Here is an 18,725-nt window from a genome sequence, read left to right as displayed (position 1 = left end):
ACAAAAGGTGGAGGAAGATAAATTTGCCACCACCACCCATCCCCAACTTTCTTTTATGCTTCATTACTTTAGCTGGAACACCTTATCCCATCTTCTTCCCTCAAAATGGGATTTATCTGGATACGAATACGAGCAGCGCCCCTGGTTCTCAGATTTAATTACACCACTGACTTTCCTGGGTCTCCACCTTACAGAGATCAAATCATGGACTTAAGCTCCATAATCATGTGAGACAATTTATCTGTGTGTGTGTGTGTGTGTGTGTGTGTGTGTATGTGTCCTAAATATCTATAAACATATATTCTAACATATATAACCTACTGGTCTGTTTCTCTGGAGAATCCTGACTACTATACCATCCAATCAAACCACTATCAAGTACCCAGGAGTTAATGTCCATTGTACTAGTGGCTGTCTGCCAGTCTAGAAACTGTGTACAACTAAATGTGCTGCTCAAAGTTCTAACCACTAGGAGTATTCTCCTTCACTAGTGTCCTTCCGCATCAGCCCTAAGTCTGGCTGATTGATTCTCACATAATACAGAATAATCTGCAAACCAGTTTTGAGTTATTTCTTCCTCAGTCAACTAGTCATCAGAAACACACCCAAGAGGACACAGACCAAGGAGAGGGAAGGGGAAATGCGCCTTCAGAGTCAACATAATACTATATTGTGCTACCCACCATTCTAATCAACTTTCAAATTTTGTATTTCATCAGCTGCTCCTCAGTGACATAAAAAAAATTTCATTTATCATTCCGGCCTTCAGATCATCCAAAAAATGAGGGTTTTCTTTTAGACTCTCATTTATTTTGCTCTTTTATTGACATTCCATAAAATTCATCCTTTTAAGATGCACAATTTAGTGGTTTCGTATGAACATAAGTTCATTCACAAGGTTGCGTGACCATCACCACTGTGTAATCCCAAACCATTTTCATCACCCCAAACTGAAAACCTGGACCCATAATGAGTCACTCCCAATTTCCCCTCCCCTCAACCCCTGACAACTACTAAATCTACTTTCTATTTTCATAAATTTTCCTATTCTGGACACTTCTTATAAATGAAATCAAAGAATACGTGGCCTTTTGTGTTAGGCCACTTTCACTTTTCATAAGGCTTTCAAGGTTCATCTGTGTTGTAATATGAATCAGTACTACGTCACTTTTTATGGCTGAACAGTATTCTATTGTATAGATACATTTTGTTTATCCATTCATTAGTCACTGAACATTTGGATTGTTTCCATTTTTTACCTATTATGAATAACACTCATATGAACATTCATTTAAAAGTTTTGGTATTAACATATGTTTTCAGTTCTCTTGGGTAAATGTAAATACCTAGGCCTGGAATTGCTGGATCATCTGGTAAATATATGTTTAACATTTCTTGGAATTGTCAAACTGTTTTCCAAAGCAATGACACCATTTTACAATCCCACCATCAATGTATGATGGTTCATATTTCTCCACATCCTTACTAATGTTTGTCTATACTTTTTATTCTAGCCATCATGTGTTAAACCAAACTTGTACTCCTGGGATGAAACTGTAAACCTGTTTAGGGACTACTGCCATATTAAATCTTTTAATCAATGAATCTGGGATGTCTTTCCATTTACTTAGGTCTTCTTTAATTTCTTTCAAGGATGTATAGTTTTCAGAGTACTAGTCATACACATGTTTTATCAAATTTATTGCATACATTTTATTTTTTATGATATTACTTATAAATGGAAATGTTTTCCTAACCTCATTTCATTTTTGGATTGTTCATTGACGATATGTAGAAATACAACTGGGTTTTGTGTATTGAATTTTTCAACCTGCAGTCTTGACTATATCATTTATTTGCACCAGTGGTTTTTGTCAGTTTCTTAGGATTTCTTTATAAAATATCATCTCATCAGCAAATATAGTTTAACTTTTTCTTCTCTAATCTTAATGCCTTTTATTTCTTTTTCTTGTCTAATTGCCTTGGCTAGAACTTCCAGTACAATGATGAATAGAAATAGCAAGAGCAAATCCTGGTCTTTTTCCTGGTGATGGGGGAAATTTTTCAATCTTGCACTATTACATATGATGTTAGTTGTGCCCTTTACCACATTGAGGATGTTCCCTTCTGTATGTAATTTCTAATTTGTTGAAGGTTTTTCATAAAGGGTGTTGAATTTTATCAAATGCTTTTTCTTTTTCTATTGATAAGATCATGTGGTTTTGTCTTTTACTTCTATTAATATGGTGTATTGATTCTCATACATTAAACCAACTTTGTGTTCCTGGGATAAATTATACTTGTTCATGATGTATAATCCTTTTTATACATTGCTGGATTCAGTTTGCTATTATTTTATTGGACATTTTTGAGTCTGTATTCATAAGAGATTTTGGTCTGTATTTTTCATTTCTTGTGATATAATATATTTTTTGGTTCTGGTTATTAAGGTAAGACTGGCCCCATAGAATGAGTACTTTTTGGAAGATATTGGTGTTGATTCTTCTTTAAACATGTGGTAGAATATATCAGTGAAGTTATGTGATCCTGAGCTTTACTTTGTGGGACATTGTTTTATTACTAACTCAATCTCTTTACTTGTTATAGATCCATTCAGATTCTCTATTTGTTTTTGAGCCAATTTTGGTAATTTGTGCCTTTGTAGGAATTTGTCCACTTTGGGTTGCCTAATTTGTTGGAAGAATTATGTTTTAATGCATACATAGTAGTTTTGATGTGATCCCACAAGAAAAAAATTTAATGGAAGTAGAGCAGGTGACAGAGGTACCCAAGCAATTCACTGGTCTCAGAAATTCTCATTCAAAAACTGTCATGACCAAGAACTTAAATGAAAATATATTATCCAAAATTCAAAAAACTCAGTGTAAGGAAGTATAAATAACTAAATTTCCCGATTATTTTTTTTTTATTAATTTATAGCATCGGAACTACTGAATTGTTAAAGCTTAAAACTTTACTGACACTTTTGGGGCTCCCTGATACACACACACTCACATACACACACACACACACACACACACACACACACACACACACACACACACACTCCCTAGCTCTGTCCACTGAGGAAGTCTAGGAGCAGTAACACTCCAGTAGCGATGAGAGCTGAGTACAGACCTTAGTTTCTAAATATCATTCTCCACTAAAAGAAACCATAGCTGTTTGGAGAAATGACTGATTCCAGGGAGTGGCTAGGAGCACAGACATGAAAATTCTCAGATGAGCCAGGAGTATTGCTGGGCCAAAAAGTAACATAGTGTTCAAAGAACAGTAGAGACATGTCAACACACACACATGCACATGCACACATATACACAAAGCCAAGCCTGGGAAGTAATCAATTAAATTAACAATGATAGTAATGGATTATAACCTATAGATTAAAATAAGGAACAATGAATCCATGCTATTCAATGAATGAATTAATAAACAGAACATTTTAGGAATATTTATATAGTTCTGAATAGCTCCCAACAAAATATTATTACAAAGGGAAAAAGAATAAATAGTGGGAGAAGACTGGCAGATATTACTCAAATCAACATAAGTATTCTGAGTAATGGGACAAATTGAAATCATATGCCACCTGATAAAATGCAATAGGAAGACCACAGCATCACTTCTATGATATTCTTGCCAAAAATGTATAACATAGATAAAACCATGGAGAAATATCAGACAAACACAAATGGAGGAATAGTCCATGAAATAATTGGCCTATAATCTTTGAAAGTGTCAAGTTCACCCAGTAACTGTTCCAGATTGAAGGAAATGAAAAGGACATGCAAAAGACTAAAGGCAACACATGATTCTGAACTGGATCCTTTTGCTAAAAGGATATTATAGGAAAATGGTAAAATTTGAATGGAGTCTGAAATTTCAATGATGGTAATATATCAATGCTAATTTTCAATTTCTACATCCTTGATCCTGGGAAATACACTAACATTTGCAACTGATGGGACATCATGGAACAACTTACTCTTAAATAGTTCGGGAAGAAAATTTGTTGGTACTGAACCTCAACTTTTCTGTAAGTTTGAGACCATTTAAAATTTTTTGAAAGAGAGAGAACAAAAATTAATAAGTAGAATAGCTAATATATTTCTGAAAGAGGATTGGCAAGCATAATTTGCCCTTCCAGATATTAATGTATATTGTACAGCTACAATGCTTGAAATGGTAGTAATCATACAAGAAGCAACAGACATATCAGAACAAAACAGGTCTGTGTTTATAAGAACTTAATATCCTCTGTGGGAATAACCCAAATTGCCAGCAATCAGGGAGTGGTTTATATTGTTGAACATTCACATATTCAAATAGTTTATCACAATTAATATATTTTTAACACTCCAGATGACATGCACATGATATATCTTAAGTGAAAGAAGAGTAGAAATGATCTGGGGGCCCATGACCGGCTCCTGGGGTCCTGGCAACCTTCCATGTCTTGACCTTGGTGGTAGTCAAATGGTCTTTCACTTTGTTTCATAAATCTAATTTATGTATTTTCCTGCTGTATGTTAGCATAAAGGACCTTTAAGGGTCATCAGGGCTCCTTATCATACTGGACTATGTTCTAGATGTTGAGTTTCTAAGTAGATCAAATTTTGTCACCCTCTTATATAGATGAGGAACCAAGTTCCCAAAAGATTAAACCATTGCTCTCCTTGATTGCACCAAGGCCAGGATGAATGCCAGTTACTGTGATTGTGGGCCCCAAGAGTGTCAGCCCATATGCTGGGCACTTTACACATATTGTTTATCTAATCCTCACAACAACCTGCCAAGATGGTGTTATAACTTCCAATTGACAATTAAGGAAAAGGACCACAAAGCTGGAAAGTGATGAAGTCACAATTCAGGTCTTAGTTCATTCATTGGATACACACAAACTAAGTAGCAGCTATATGTCAGGCACTGGAAAGACAGTGGAGATGGAAAGACACAGGGCTCAATTCCTACCCTCCAAGAGCTGACCATCCTGATGAGCTCCACATTTAGGCCTCTCCACCTATGCCTATAGCTGTTCTCCAACAGGAGAGCCTATCTGTTGTCTAAATATAGTCCAAAGTCAAATACTTCTTTCAATAGCCATCATGTTACCTCTCCTGCATATTTCCTCACCCCAAAGTTAACAAATGAACAGACAAGAACCTCCACCAGCTATGAGTCATATAAGACATCCTACCTGAATTAGGTTTAGAACTTTCTTTTACATTTGCCTGTTTTTAATACTGTTATTTTGTACAGAGGGAATAGACCCAGAGAGGCTGGCCAGAGACCAACAACTTAAAAATAAAAGACATTCTCCCTATTATATCATATTTCCTACTCATGCAGCGGTTTTCTCAGAGGCTCCCAATGTGCTGTGCAAACGTTGACTCATTTTTCCTTCTGGTATCCTTGGGAGGCAGAAAGCCAATGTTATTTCATAGATAAAGAAGCTGGAGTCCCAAGAGATGAAATGCTTTGCCCAGGGTCACATAACTACAGGCAGTTGGGGGTGCTGGGAATGCATCTTAGGGTTAGGAATCCCTGCCTGGGGTCCCCTGGCTCCCAAATGGGGTCTCCTTATGAGATAATTTTGTATGTTAAAACTCAGTTGGAATCTTGTTCTATAAAAGGAATGTTATGGGACTGCTGAGAAAAAACATGCATTTTTCTTCCCCTGAACATTAATACATGGCATATTTTCAGGAGCCAGGTTTAGGACATGTGGCCATTGTCTATAACAGCTCCAGGTTTACGCAGTTTGGGGATTAATCTTTAGCCTAAATGACCTTTACAATGACAATGGGTCTGTGACACTTCTGTCCTGTCAAGAGAGGACAGAAACAAGGGGCCTGAACTTTTGATAGTCATCTTAGTCTACATCATTTTAAGCATAAGCATTTTAGAAAAAGAATGGGTTAAACAGCCCATAGAAATGCATTGCTCTCTGGCAGGTGTTAAGAGTACTTTGGTTAAACACTGTGATCACTTCCTCACTCCCTTGTCATGATGAGGACACTGCTAGCAGCCCTTTCAAAGTTGGCAAAACAGAAACAGACTAGTTGATTTTTCAAGTCACTGAGATGAGGCTGTAACAAATCCTGTTGTAACTGTAAGTCCATCAAATTCCCAACATTTTCTTGAGTAAATTTTTCATTACTTAATGGAAATACTAAGCATGGGTTGATTATTTGACACTGTATAGTCATCATTTGACATTCGTGTTTCAACAAATAACCTTCACCTACTATGTGTCAGGCATTATCTTAGACCCTGAGGATACAGCAGTGAGTCAGACAGAGACCCTGCCCTCTTGGGTGTGCAGCCACCAAAAGTCAAACTGGCAGAACTGATAAATTGGGGAGAGAAAAATTTGCCTTTGAAGACAAAAACCTTTATCTTGGTCCACATCTTCTGAAACATCTTCATTTAAATGTCCATGTGACTAACAAGCTTAAGATTTGGCATGCCGGGTATCAGGTGGGTCTCTAAAAAGCCGAGCTTCCCTTTATATGTTACAACAGACTGAGAGCAAGATGGGTTCCATCGACCCTCCTTTCTCATTGTCCCTGGGATGAAATGCAAAAGTAAGCCAAAGTTGAGGAGGAGTAGAGAGATGATATATGGGTGATTATCATAAAGCTACTCTGAGTTTCCCTGAGATGTTGTCAATGAGTGGCTCTTTCCCATAGGAAGTGAAGTCTCCTGGGGCAGTGGGAGAAGCCACGGTGGTTAGAGGGGAACAAGGTTCTTTAAAAAGAAGAGCTCTCCTGTGAAGGGAAGACCCACAGCTGGGCCCCCTCAGTAGACTGTAAATTCACAGACTGTGCTTACTAAACCAGTTTTCACCTCTAAGCACTTGCTTGAGATCTCAGTACATCAGCATCCACTCAGGGAATGTGTAAAGCTGATGGAACAGCATGCATGGAAAAGTTTATAAAGACTCCAAACATGCATACCACTGGGTGTTCCCAATTTCCTGGTCTGATGTTTCTGCCAGCCACACAGAAGAGTTAAAAATCCTGTTGAAAAGCTTGCTGGAGAAATGGTCTCTTATTCTGAACAAAGACTCTCACAGAATTTTCTTGATAGGACACTGTGATGTCTTTTGAGAAATGACTGGAAACTGTGGAAGCAGCTTGGGTATTCTCACATTGACTATGAAAGCACTGCATTAAAAGGGTTAACAAATATTTTCTGCAATGTAAATAAAACCAGATAGTGCTGACTGCAGTCCATTTTTTGGCATCAAGAAAAAGTCCAACCAGTTCATTTAGAACAAAACCCCGAAGGCATCACAATTAGAGATTTCCCCTAAGTGACTTTCCACTGCATTCGGCATTTATTAACTTTCTATCTGTGCTCTCATTGCAAAGCATAACAATTCAGTGTTTCAGCAACTTCTACCCCTGAGGTAAAGTACTTTGTAGAAGAATATCTGTTATTCCAAATTTTCCATTACTGATTTTGTTCTGTTTAAAAATATTATGACTTAGTGCCAGTGACCCCATTTTATACATTATAACTCTGAAAAGTACGTTTTCCAAATCTGCATTAACACTATGAACACTAGATGTAATGATAGGCACTGGGCAGGCACTCAATATTTGCTGGATGGATGAATGAATATATATGTTCTGTACTTATAAATGTACAATTTCAGCTTTCTGACAGTTTATTCAGCACTAAAACTGTTGCTTCAATTTAAAGGTTCTCTTATGTATTTAATTCCTGTTCAAACTAAAAAATGCGGACTTTGTAGGGTAGATTATAGCCATAATATAATATAGTTGTAAAAATTCTACTCATCATTTACAAGTGAGTTCTTTGTGGAAATAAGTAAGATTAAAATTTACCATAAAAGTAGACCTAACTCTTCAGGAGTAACTTCTTTAAATAAAGCAATTCAAATTACCCTGGCTTCCTTGCCACCTTTTAGTCCTCTCCATCACAGCTTCACCTTGCACAGATCTCCAGACCTTCACACAAGTGCTTCTCGCCTTGGTGTCAACTCCACTTTGGAGTCAACTCCCTTCTGCTTTCAGACCAGACTGCGGGAAAAACTGCCTCTTCAAAGTCTTGCAACTTTTTTCAGCAGTAAGTTCTGAAACCTTCAAATCAGACAAAAGCTAATTCCTTTGACCGCCTTCTCTTACTCTGCTGCCAAAGTGATTTTGCCCAGAGGTGTGGTTCCGGTTCTCCTTACTCCTTTCCACAGGAGGGTTGAAGAGGAACAGAGTGATCTGCCCTCAGGGTACAGCACTGACTCCTCCCTCTACATCATCACTTCTCAACTTCCATCACCCAGTGGGTGGATTCTCCCCAGTAAGATGGATATTATAGAGGGACGGGATTCTTCAGTCCTCTTTTCCTATTACTCTTATTCCTTGACCCTCTCCTTCCTACATTCTATCACAAAAGAAGATTTACTAATTTCATTGATGAACATGTAGGACATTCACTACGTCACGTCAACCAGTGAGCAGGCTCATGGTACCTTTAGACAACACAGGAGGGCAGACCTCACTCTTCAGTCTCTTCTGTAGATTCTGAATTCCCAGGGCTTTCATTTCCTTTTTTTCCACCTCTTCCACACAAATAATGGCATGCTAAATAAAAGAGGGCAGAGGACCCAGACTTGTCTCTAGCTCTCACCCTCCCCAAAGTTATACCTGAGTGGGTTGTGCCTAGATTTAGAGTCAGGGTGAAAAGTAGAAAACTCCTCTTAGACATGAACCTAAGTCACATGCTTCAACCCAGTTTTTACCAGAAAGTCAGCATTCTCTGTCTGGTACTAGGGCCTGCTCAGCTATAAACGGAGTAGGACAGAAGGCCTCTCATTATGTGTGCAACCATTACCTGAGTTATTTAAGAGAAGCAAAGTCATTATAAAGCAAAACTATTTATTAATAAGCTGACTACTTATAAAATTATTATCTAATGAAAGACCCACCCTTTCAAGGCATTGGTATATAGCCCACCAACATTATGGCAGATAATAAATTCAAATACAGTAGAAGTCTACTGTGAAAAGAAATTATAAATAATGTAAAAGATACAGGATTTCATTAAATTGATGAAAGCAATATTGCAGAACTGCTTAAAATATATGCCAAACTGATAATAAATGAGGATATGACATAATTCAACCAGTTAAAAACTGAAGAAGAGAAAATAAACAAGAATAATGACATAAAAGATTCTTTAAAAATAAACATGTTCAAGCCATGGATATACAATGGGGAAATGATAGCCTCTTCAACAGCTGGTGTTGGCAAAACTGAACAGCTACATGTAAGAGAATGAAACTGGATTATTGTCTAACCCCGTACACAAAAGTAAACTCAAAATGGATCAAAGACCTGAATGTAAGCCATGAAACCATAAACTCTTAGAAATAAATATAGGTAAAAATCTCTTGGACATAAACATGAACAACTTCTTTAGGAACATAACTCCCCGGGCAAGGGAAACAAAAGCAAAAATGAACAAGTGGGACTATATCAAACTAAAAAGATTCTGTACAGCAAAGGATACCATCAATAGAACAAAAAGGTATCCTACAGTATGGGAGAATATATTCATAAATGACAGATCCAATAAAGGGCTGACATCCAAAATATATAAAGAGCTCACGCACCTCAACAAACAAAAAGTGAACAATCCAATTAAAAAATGAGCACAGGATCTGAACAAACACTTCTCCAAAGAAAAAATTCAGATGGTCACCAGACACATGAAAAGATGCTCCACATTGCTAATCATCAGGGAAATGCAAATTAAAACCACAACAAGATATCACCTCACACCAGTTAGGATGGCCACTATCCAAAAGACAAACAACAACAAATGTTGGTGAGGATGTGGAGAAAGGGGAACCCTCCTACACTGCTGGTGGGAATATAAATGAGTTCAACCATTGTGGAAAGCAGTATGGAGGTTCCTCAAAAAACTCAAAATAGAAATACTATTTGACCCAGGAATTCCACTTCTAGGAATTTACCCTAAGAATGTAGGAGCCCAGTTTCAAAAAGACATGTGTACCCCTATGTTTATCACAGCACTATTTATAATAGCCAAGAAATGGAAGCAACCTAAGTGTCCGTCAGTAGACGAATGGATAAAGAAGATGTGGTACATACATATAATGGAATATTATTCAGCCATAGGAAGAAAACAAATCCTGCCATTTGCAACAACATGGAAGGAGCTAGAGGGTATTATGCTCAGTGAAATAAGCCAGGCAGAGAAAGACAAGTATCAAATGATTTCACTCATCTGTGGAGTAAAAGAACAAAGCAAAAACTGAAGGACCAAAACAGCAGCAGACTCACAGAACCCAAGAATGGACTAACAGTTACCAAAGGGAAAGAGACTGGGGAGGACGGGTGGAAAGGAAGGAATAAGGGGGAAAACGGAGCATTATGATTAGCACACATAATGTAGGGGGTTGGGGACATGGGGAAGGCAGTATATACAGAGAAGACAAGTAATGATTCTATAGCATCTTACTACACTGATGGAAAGTGACTATAATGGGGTATGTGGTGGGGACTTGATAATAGGTGGAGTATAGTAACCATAATGTTGTTCAAGTAATTGTACATTAACGATATCAAAAAAAAAAAGCAGATGGCAGGCCAAATAGATAAATAAATACACATGTTCAAGTATCAAAGGATTAATGAAGCACTTAGGAAAAATTTAAACTTTTGAATATTTTTTCAAAAATTGCCCTTTTTGTGATTATATGGCAAACATCAAATATGAAGTACAAGATATTTTATCCTGCCATTATACAATTTTATCTAAAAATTATAAGCTTCCTGTTTGGTTTCTGTATTGCTACATAAGGAACTATCCACACAACTAATGATTTAAAACAGTAACAATGTGACATTTCTCACAATTCTATTGACTCATCTGGTAGTTCTCCATCTTGAAGTGTTATTGACTGACATGCTGGAATGACAAGAAAGCCCAACATGGCCTCATTTGGATGGCTGGACCTTGGTGCTGGCCATTGGCTGGCAGCTTAGCTTGAAGTGTTTGCTGGGGCCTCAGTTCTTCTCTACATAGTTGCCTGGGCTTTCTCATGGCTGAGTGTCTAGGTTTCAAGAAGGACTATTCCAGGAGAACAAGCCCCAGTGTGGAAGTGCTTATCAAGTCTACTGTTGCATCACACTTGCCAAAGTCCCATTTTCCAGAGCTAGTCACACTGCCAAGCCCAGAGTCAATGAGAGAGGGAATACCAGGAGTTGAGGTTCATTGAAGGCCATTGAAGTAAAGTCTACCAGAGAGCACCTTTGGGCCTCTAATGGGTCATGCACTTCATACATGCAAAATACAGTTTACCCTCTGCAAGCTTTCAAGGTCTTATCCCGTTATGGCATTAGTAGAGAATCTCATCCAAATCAGGGCCATTTGCAACCAATATCTATTGCATGGAGCACTTCTTGATATAAGAAGTATGAACTAGAGAGACAAAATTTCTGGCCTTCACAACCTCAACCTACAATAAAGAGACAGGGTCAGGAAGTCTACACTCCCACTCAAAAAGATTGAAAATGGGAGGCACAGGGCAGTCGCTGGCCCATAGCAATTTTGAAATCCAGCCAAGCACATATAACCAGTTTCTTGAATATGGCCCAGTCCTGCTCCCTGGGAGTGATTCTCTGTGCTCCAGACTCTGTTATGGGATAGATAGCCTCCTTTTTCTGAGAGAAATAACCCAGGTTTGTAACTGAGTTTCTTTCTGAGCTTGCCTCCTCCCTGTAGGAGCTTGGGGGTCTTGAGGCATCTTTTCATATGAACTCTGTCTGTTCTTTTTAATCCTGGATAGTATAATTTCATTACAAACTTTGTATTTTTCTATGTATCAATTTATGATCCACTCTATTAGACAAAAATCACATTCCAAATCTCTTCAAGACAATCATCTCTGAGGCTACAAATCAGAGTTCTATGGAAAAATATCCTTAAGATTCTCAGAAGTCTTCTTGTCTAGCTGAAAGGATCTTTGAGATACTCCTTAAATCTTTCTGATGCCTTAACAGAGACCTTCACCCTGAGGCCATATTTTATTATCAGCATCCTGGATTTTGTCTTCAAACTGAGGTTATTTGTTACTTTGAGAAATTTTTTCTTAAAGAAACTAGGGATGAAAACAATTTTATTATAAAATCCATAAGCTCTGGTTCCTCTTTAATTCTTCTAAATTCTTCTTGAAATATGAACACCTTCTTGAGCTCAAATTGCTCCTCCTCTATTTTACCATAGGCAGCTAAAAGAAGCTAGATGACACTTTCAACTTCTGCCCAGAAATCTCCTTAGTCAGATCCACAGTTTCATTATTTCCATTTTATTTCCTGTATTTCCACAGGCAAAGGGTTTTGCTAATTGATCAGCCAACTCAGGTTCTCTTTTCTTCAGTTTCTAATAGGAATGTCCTCACTGCCCTTATAGCCTCCACTAACAGTCCCTGTCATAACTCCAAATTTCTCCATTCCTTCTACCAGACTCAGAGTCAATGCCACATGTTATGACACAACCCCTCTTTTAGGTAATCATTTCTGTTTTAGTTATTTGTTGCTTCATAACAAACCATCTCAAAATTTAATGGCTTAACACAGTTCTATGTGTTGACTAGGAGTTACTATGCTTCACATTGTTGGCTTAGAGTTGGGATGTCTAGAAGATCTAGAATAGTCTCATATACATGACTGAAAATTGCTACTGATTAGTTGCTAGGAGCTCAGTTGGAGTTGGCTAGAGGGCCTCAGTTCTCCTCTATGTGGGCTTCTCTACATGGTTGTCAAAGTTTTCTCAAAGCATGGTGGATGGGTTCTAAGCAAAAGTATTCCAAGACAAGGCTCAGTGTGCAAGGACTTACCAGTCCTTCAGTTTGTCACTCTTGCTAGTGTTGCATTGGCCAAAGCTGCCTACATAGCAAAGCTAAGAATCCATGTGTTAGGGGCCCATAGGGGTACAAATCAAAAGAATCGTGGTCATTGAGGGACACCAAAATAACAGTCTACTACGTCCTTCAAATCAACATGACTTAGCTTTGGTTTAGCTAATAATTTAGTGCATAATTGTCATTATCAAATCATTTTGCTAATTATAAGACAAATTCATTCTTATAAATTTTTATTTTATTTTTCAAAAGCCATACTTATCAAATCTGTTTTACATTGTCTGCTTTGACTTTTTGGTCCCCACTTTAAGTGGATTCTATGTGAGTAGCTTTTTTCCTAGAATTATCCTCAGATATGAAGAGGTCCTCTGTTTGTTTCACATTTAGTTTTTGAGACTTGAGTCTCACTCTCAGGCTAAGAATTCTTTGTAGAGGGGGAGTGAGTAACAAAACAGAATTTGGGCATTGCTGGTCCCTAGAAATAACACCATCTTAACAGCAGCAAACCTCACCCCTCATCTTAACATATCTTCTCTTACTTTACTCATAAAGAAGAATGGTCACTCTCTCATGAGCTTCTGATGAGGCACTGATAACTAGGTGTGGCTTGAAATTACATACAATAGTTCTTTCCTCATCAAGCCTTAATAACCTACAGCTTTTACAAACTGCTTCTATATGAGTTCTTTGGTAATTACTTCTGAAAAGCCTATAGCCTTTACAAAGAACACTTTTAACTAAGGTGTACTTTTTAAAAAGAGGTTTAATTTTGTTCTATGCTACATCTTTAAGTTTTAAATGAAATTTTAAAGTACTACACTTAGCATCAAATACTTGGAATGTGTCTTTTTTACATAATAGAAAAAACCTGAAGTGTCTGAATTCACTGAAGCTTAGGAAACACTCTATATTCTTACTTAATCCTTGATGAAACTATAGGTAGTTTTTTTTTGTATCATTAATCCACAATTACATGAGGAACATTATGTTTACTAGACTCCCCCTTCACCAAGTCCCCCCCACATACCCATTAGTCACTGTGCATCAGCATAGTAAGATGCTATAAAATCACTACTTGTCTTCTCTGTGTTGCACAGCCCTCCCCGTGCCCCCCCACACACATTATACATGCTAATTGTAAAGCCCCCTTTCTTCTCCCCCCCTTATCCCTCCCTTCCCACCCATCCTCCACAGACCCCTTCCCTTTGGTGACTGTTAGTCCTTTCTTGGGTTCTGTGATTCTGCTGCTGTTTTGTTCCTTCAGCTTTTCCTTTGTTCTTATATTCCACATATGAGTGAAATCATTTGGTACTTGTCTTTCTCCACCTGGCTTATTTCACTGAGCATAATACCCTCTAGCTCCATCCAGGTTGTTGCAAATGGTAGGATTTCTTTTCTTCTTATGGCTGAATAATATTCTATTGTGTATATGTACCACATCTTCTTTATCTATTCATCTACTGATGGACACTTAGGTTGCTTCCATATCTTGGCTATTGTAAATAGTGCTGCAATAAACATAGGGGTGCATCTGTCTTTTTCAAACTGGGCTGCTGCATTCTTAGGGTAAATTCCTAGAAGTGGGATTCCTGGGTCAAATGGTATTTCTATTTTGAGCTTTTTGAGGAACCTCCATACTGCTTTCCACAATGGTTGAACTAGTTTACATTCCCACCAGCAGTGTAGGAGGGTTCCCCTTTCTCCACAACCTCGCCAACATTTGTTGTTGTTTGTCTTTTGGATGGTGGCGATCCTTACTGGTGTGAAGTGATATCTCATTGTGGTTTTAATTTGCATTTATCTGATGACTTGCGATGTGGAGCATCTTTTCATGTGTCTGTTGGCCATCTGAATTTCTTCTTTGGAGAACTGTCTGTACAGCTACTCTGACCATTTTTTAATTGGATTGTTCACTTTTTGTTTGTTGAGGTGCGTGAGCTCTTTATATATTTTGGATGTCAGCCCTTTATTGGATCTGTCATTTATGAATATATTCTCCCATACTGTAGGGTACCTTTTTGTTCTATTGATGGTGTCCTTTGCTGTACAGAAGCTTTTCAGCTTGATATAGTCCCACTTGTTCATTTTTGCTTTTGTTTCCCTTGCCTGGGGAGGTATGTTCATGAAGAAGTCACTCATGTTTATGTCCAAGAGATTTTTGCCTATGTTTTTTTCTAAGAGTTTTATAGTTTCATGACTTACATTCAGGTCTTTGATCCATTTCGAGTTTACTTTTGTGTATGGGGTTAAACAATAATCCAGTTTCATTCTGTTGCATGTAGCTGTCCAGTTTTGCCAACACCAGATGTTGAAGAGGCTGTCATTTCCCCATTGTATGTCCATGGCTCCTTATCATATATTAATTGACCATATATGTTTGTATAGGTAGTTTTTTAAAAAGGGATTTAAAACCCAGCCAAGAAGATAGATGTTCACCATTTTGTCTTTCTCCCCAGAGATTCTCAGTTTAATCATGTAATAGTTAAGGTAACATAAGCTTTCTTTTTTTTTTAACCCCAGCATGAATCTGAGAGGTAGCATAACTGAAACTCTCTAATCAAAATGTTTCCACAAAGCCCATGATTTCAACAGTGCTGTGTAGGGCCTCCCTGAAGGTGTTGTTGCCTATTTTTTCATTTCCTCCTCTTGAACAGATCATTCATATTCTGAAGCCTGAACTTTCTGTTCCTTTCACCTACCTTCCTAAGCAATTAACAAAGCAAGCACCCCTTGGATGTTTTGCCTTTAGTTTCCATAGCAATCTCAGTCATTTGTAAAAGACCTATAAATGCTGCTTCAGTATTAGCTCTGCTTTTGTCAAACTTGAAAACAAAACTGCCAGTGAGCTTGTCTACCAACAGGCGGGAAGACAGGTCATTAAAGATGAACTTGTGAGAAGGGTCACTGTCTGTGTTTGTGGGTGGATCTCAATAGCATTTCCTCAGCTAACAGACATTTCCCAGAACCCAAAGCATACCTCAGGAGGTAATCCACTCTACAGGGAACTCTTTCAACAAACGTGCAAGGCCTTCTTATAAATAATCCAGTGAGAAAGAGATTCTAGGGTTTCCTTCAGAAATGCTTCCAATTTCTCAGATTTCTCAGGAATTTCTTCACATCCCATAATAATATGAAGTCTTCCCCTTTGTCCTCTTTCTCTCTGACTTCCTACTGCACAGACACTAAACATTAATTTATTCCCAGCTGCTATTCATTGAGCAGCCACCACATACCCATAGTATATATTAATACTCTACTGGGTACTTTATAATTTAATCACTACAGTCTTACAAAGTAAATGTTACTAGCCCCATTTTATTGATAATAAGTTAAAGCAATAGTTCAGAGAGTTATATTAACTTGCTCAAGTTCTTCTCATGGTCATACAGCTTATAAATGCTACAGTCAGCACTTAAACTTCATATTCTATCTTCTCAACTAGTGATGGAAGTCAGGGTCAACACTCCTCTTAGGGACATTTCATTTTTCTGTAGTAGAATGTTCAACACATGTTTTATCAGGACCCCTTGGTTTACAACAGTTGGGTTGATGAAATATACAGTGTCACTACATCACTAAGTTAGTGGAATACCTCAGAACAGGATTGAGAACACATGTAGCCCAGACCACCCAGAAATTTGAATGACCTTATTGGGATTTCAAGTTTATTTTTTTCTAATCTGAGTACTCAATTTTCAGTTTATAGAGCCCCCACAGATGATAGAACAGAACCAAAACTCTAGGGATCTAAGTGGATTGTTCTATTTCACCCACACACACACACAAATGGGATTGGAGTGAATTTGTAGACTACTGATAGTCCCTGGCCCCATCCACTAAATAACTGGTTTGGGCTGGAATCCTAGGGGAATGAATTGATGGCATACACACACATGTATAGGAAATAGGACAATAAAATACAAAGGGCACTGTCTCTCTTTCTAATAGTCAAGTCCACCAAAACCAAGATTCTGACTCTTTATAAATAAGGTATTGTTCTAGACATTGCTCAACTATAAATGGCACAAGGACCTCAGTCCCTGTCACACCACAGCATCCTACAGAATGGCCGTGCAATCCTTGTGCACTGTTGGCAGGAATGTAAACTGGTACAGCCATTGTGGAAAACAATATAGAGGTCCCACAAAATAATAGAAATTGAAGTATCGTATGATCCAGCAATTCTACATCTGGATATATATCCAAAAGAAATGAAATCACTATCTCAGAGGAGTATCTGCACCCCATGTTTATTGTAGCATTATTTACAATGGCCAAGACAAGGAAACTACCCAAGGGTCATTCAGTGAATGCATATATAAAGAAAATGTGATATTCGTATATATATATATATATATATATGCATATATATATATACACATACAGGCACACACAAGCAATGGACAAGTACTAAGCCATAAATAGAAGGAAATTCTGCCATTTGTGACAACATAGTTGGACCTCGAGGGCATTATGCTAAGTGAAATAAATTAGACAGATAAAGACAAATACTGTATGATCTCACTTACATGTGGAATCTAAAAAACAAAAAACAGATACACAGAAACAGAGAACAGATTGGTGGCTGTCAGTGGCATTGGGTTAGAAGGGTGGCCAAAATGGGTGAAGGTGATCAAAAGGTACAAATTTCTGGCTATAAATTAGTAAGTCCTGGGGATGTAATGCACAGTGTGATAACCATAGTCAATGATACTGTAGTGTATTTTTTTCCCAACATGTCTTTGTTTATCTCAGTGTTGTATTTGTAAATGAAAAGGGAAATAGCTGTAATTGGTATGAAAGAAAACAGGTAAATGATATGATCAGAAATGTAGAAAAGATGTGCACATGCTAAATTAAAAAATACACAAAAATGCTCAAAATCATGAATCATAGGGAAACGCAATTCAAACCAAAAATATGGAACACTTCACAAATTTGCGTGTTATCCTTGCACAGGGGCCATGCTAATCTTCTTTGTGTCGTTCCAATTTTAGTATATGTGCTGCCGAAGCAAGCACTGTAGTGTACATTTTAAAGTTGCTGAGAAAGTAGATCTTAAAAGTTATCGCATGAAAAAATAATTTTTAACTATGGGTGGTGATGGATGTTAACTAAATGTATCACGGTAATCATTTTGCAATATATACATATATCAAATCATTATGTTGTACACCTAAGACTAATACAATGTTATTTGTTAATTATATGTGTGTGTGTATGTGTACATCAGTAAGATACATGTATTTCTTTTTAAAAAGGAATATCAAGGTCTTATGGTCAAAATTCATATAGAATTCATGGTTCCCTGACCTAAGGTGCCCAGGAATTGGTACCCCTTGGGAAGACATTTCAGAAAATGGACTTAAATAGAAACATATCAACAAACAAAACCTTTTTCCCCTGGGGAGAAAAGCAAAAAGGAGCATGCATGTCTTATACTACCAGGAAGCAACAGTCCCCCAGGATGAATAAGAGAAAGGGGAATGTGGAAACATATTGCCTTGGGGAAGAAAGGTGTTATCATAAATCCTGCTTTATCTCTTCTAAAACTATGGATATCACTGATATTTAGCAGTATTTCCAAAACATAAAAAAGTCATAAAATATATAGATTTAAAATTTTAGGTAAACCATCCTAAACATTGCAAATGGAAACTGCAGGTCCAAAGAGCTTAAACTGGAGAAGTTCTAGAAAAGTATGCATTATCTAAACTAGACAGAAAGCAAAGGCCTTACATAGGTTGAGTATTTTTGTCACATAACTAATTCCCATATTTTTATATGAAAT

General features: G+C 37.5%; 1 non-coding gene across 1 annotated transcript; it reads right to left on the bottom strand.

The window, feature by feature from the left end:
- Window positions 1–17,848: 17,848 nt before the first annotated feature.
- LOC118923918 (U6 spliceosomal RNA) lies at window positions 17,849–17,955 on the bottom strand. Its single transcript, XR_005029386.1, has one exon. It is a non-coding gene; the product is annotated as a U6 spliceosomal RNA (small nuclear RNA).
- Between the last annotated feature and the right edge of the window lie 770 nt (window positions 17,956–18,725).

The sequence above is a fragment of the Manis pentadactyla genome, chromosome 3 (assembly GCF_030020395.1).
Source record: "Manis pentadactyla isolate mManPen7 chromosome 3, mManPen7.hap1, whole genome shotgun sequence".
NCBI classification, from domain to species: Eukaryota; Metazoa; Chordata; class Mammalia; order Pholidota; family Manidae; genus Manis; species Manis pentadactyla.
This window is presented reverse-complemented; position numbering and strand designations above follow the sequence as displayed.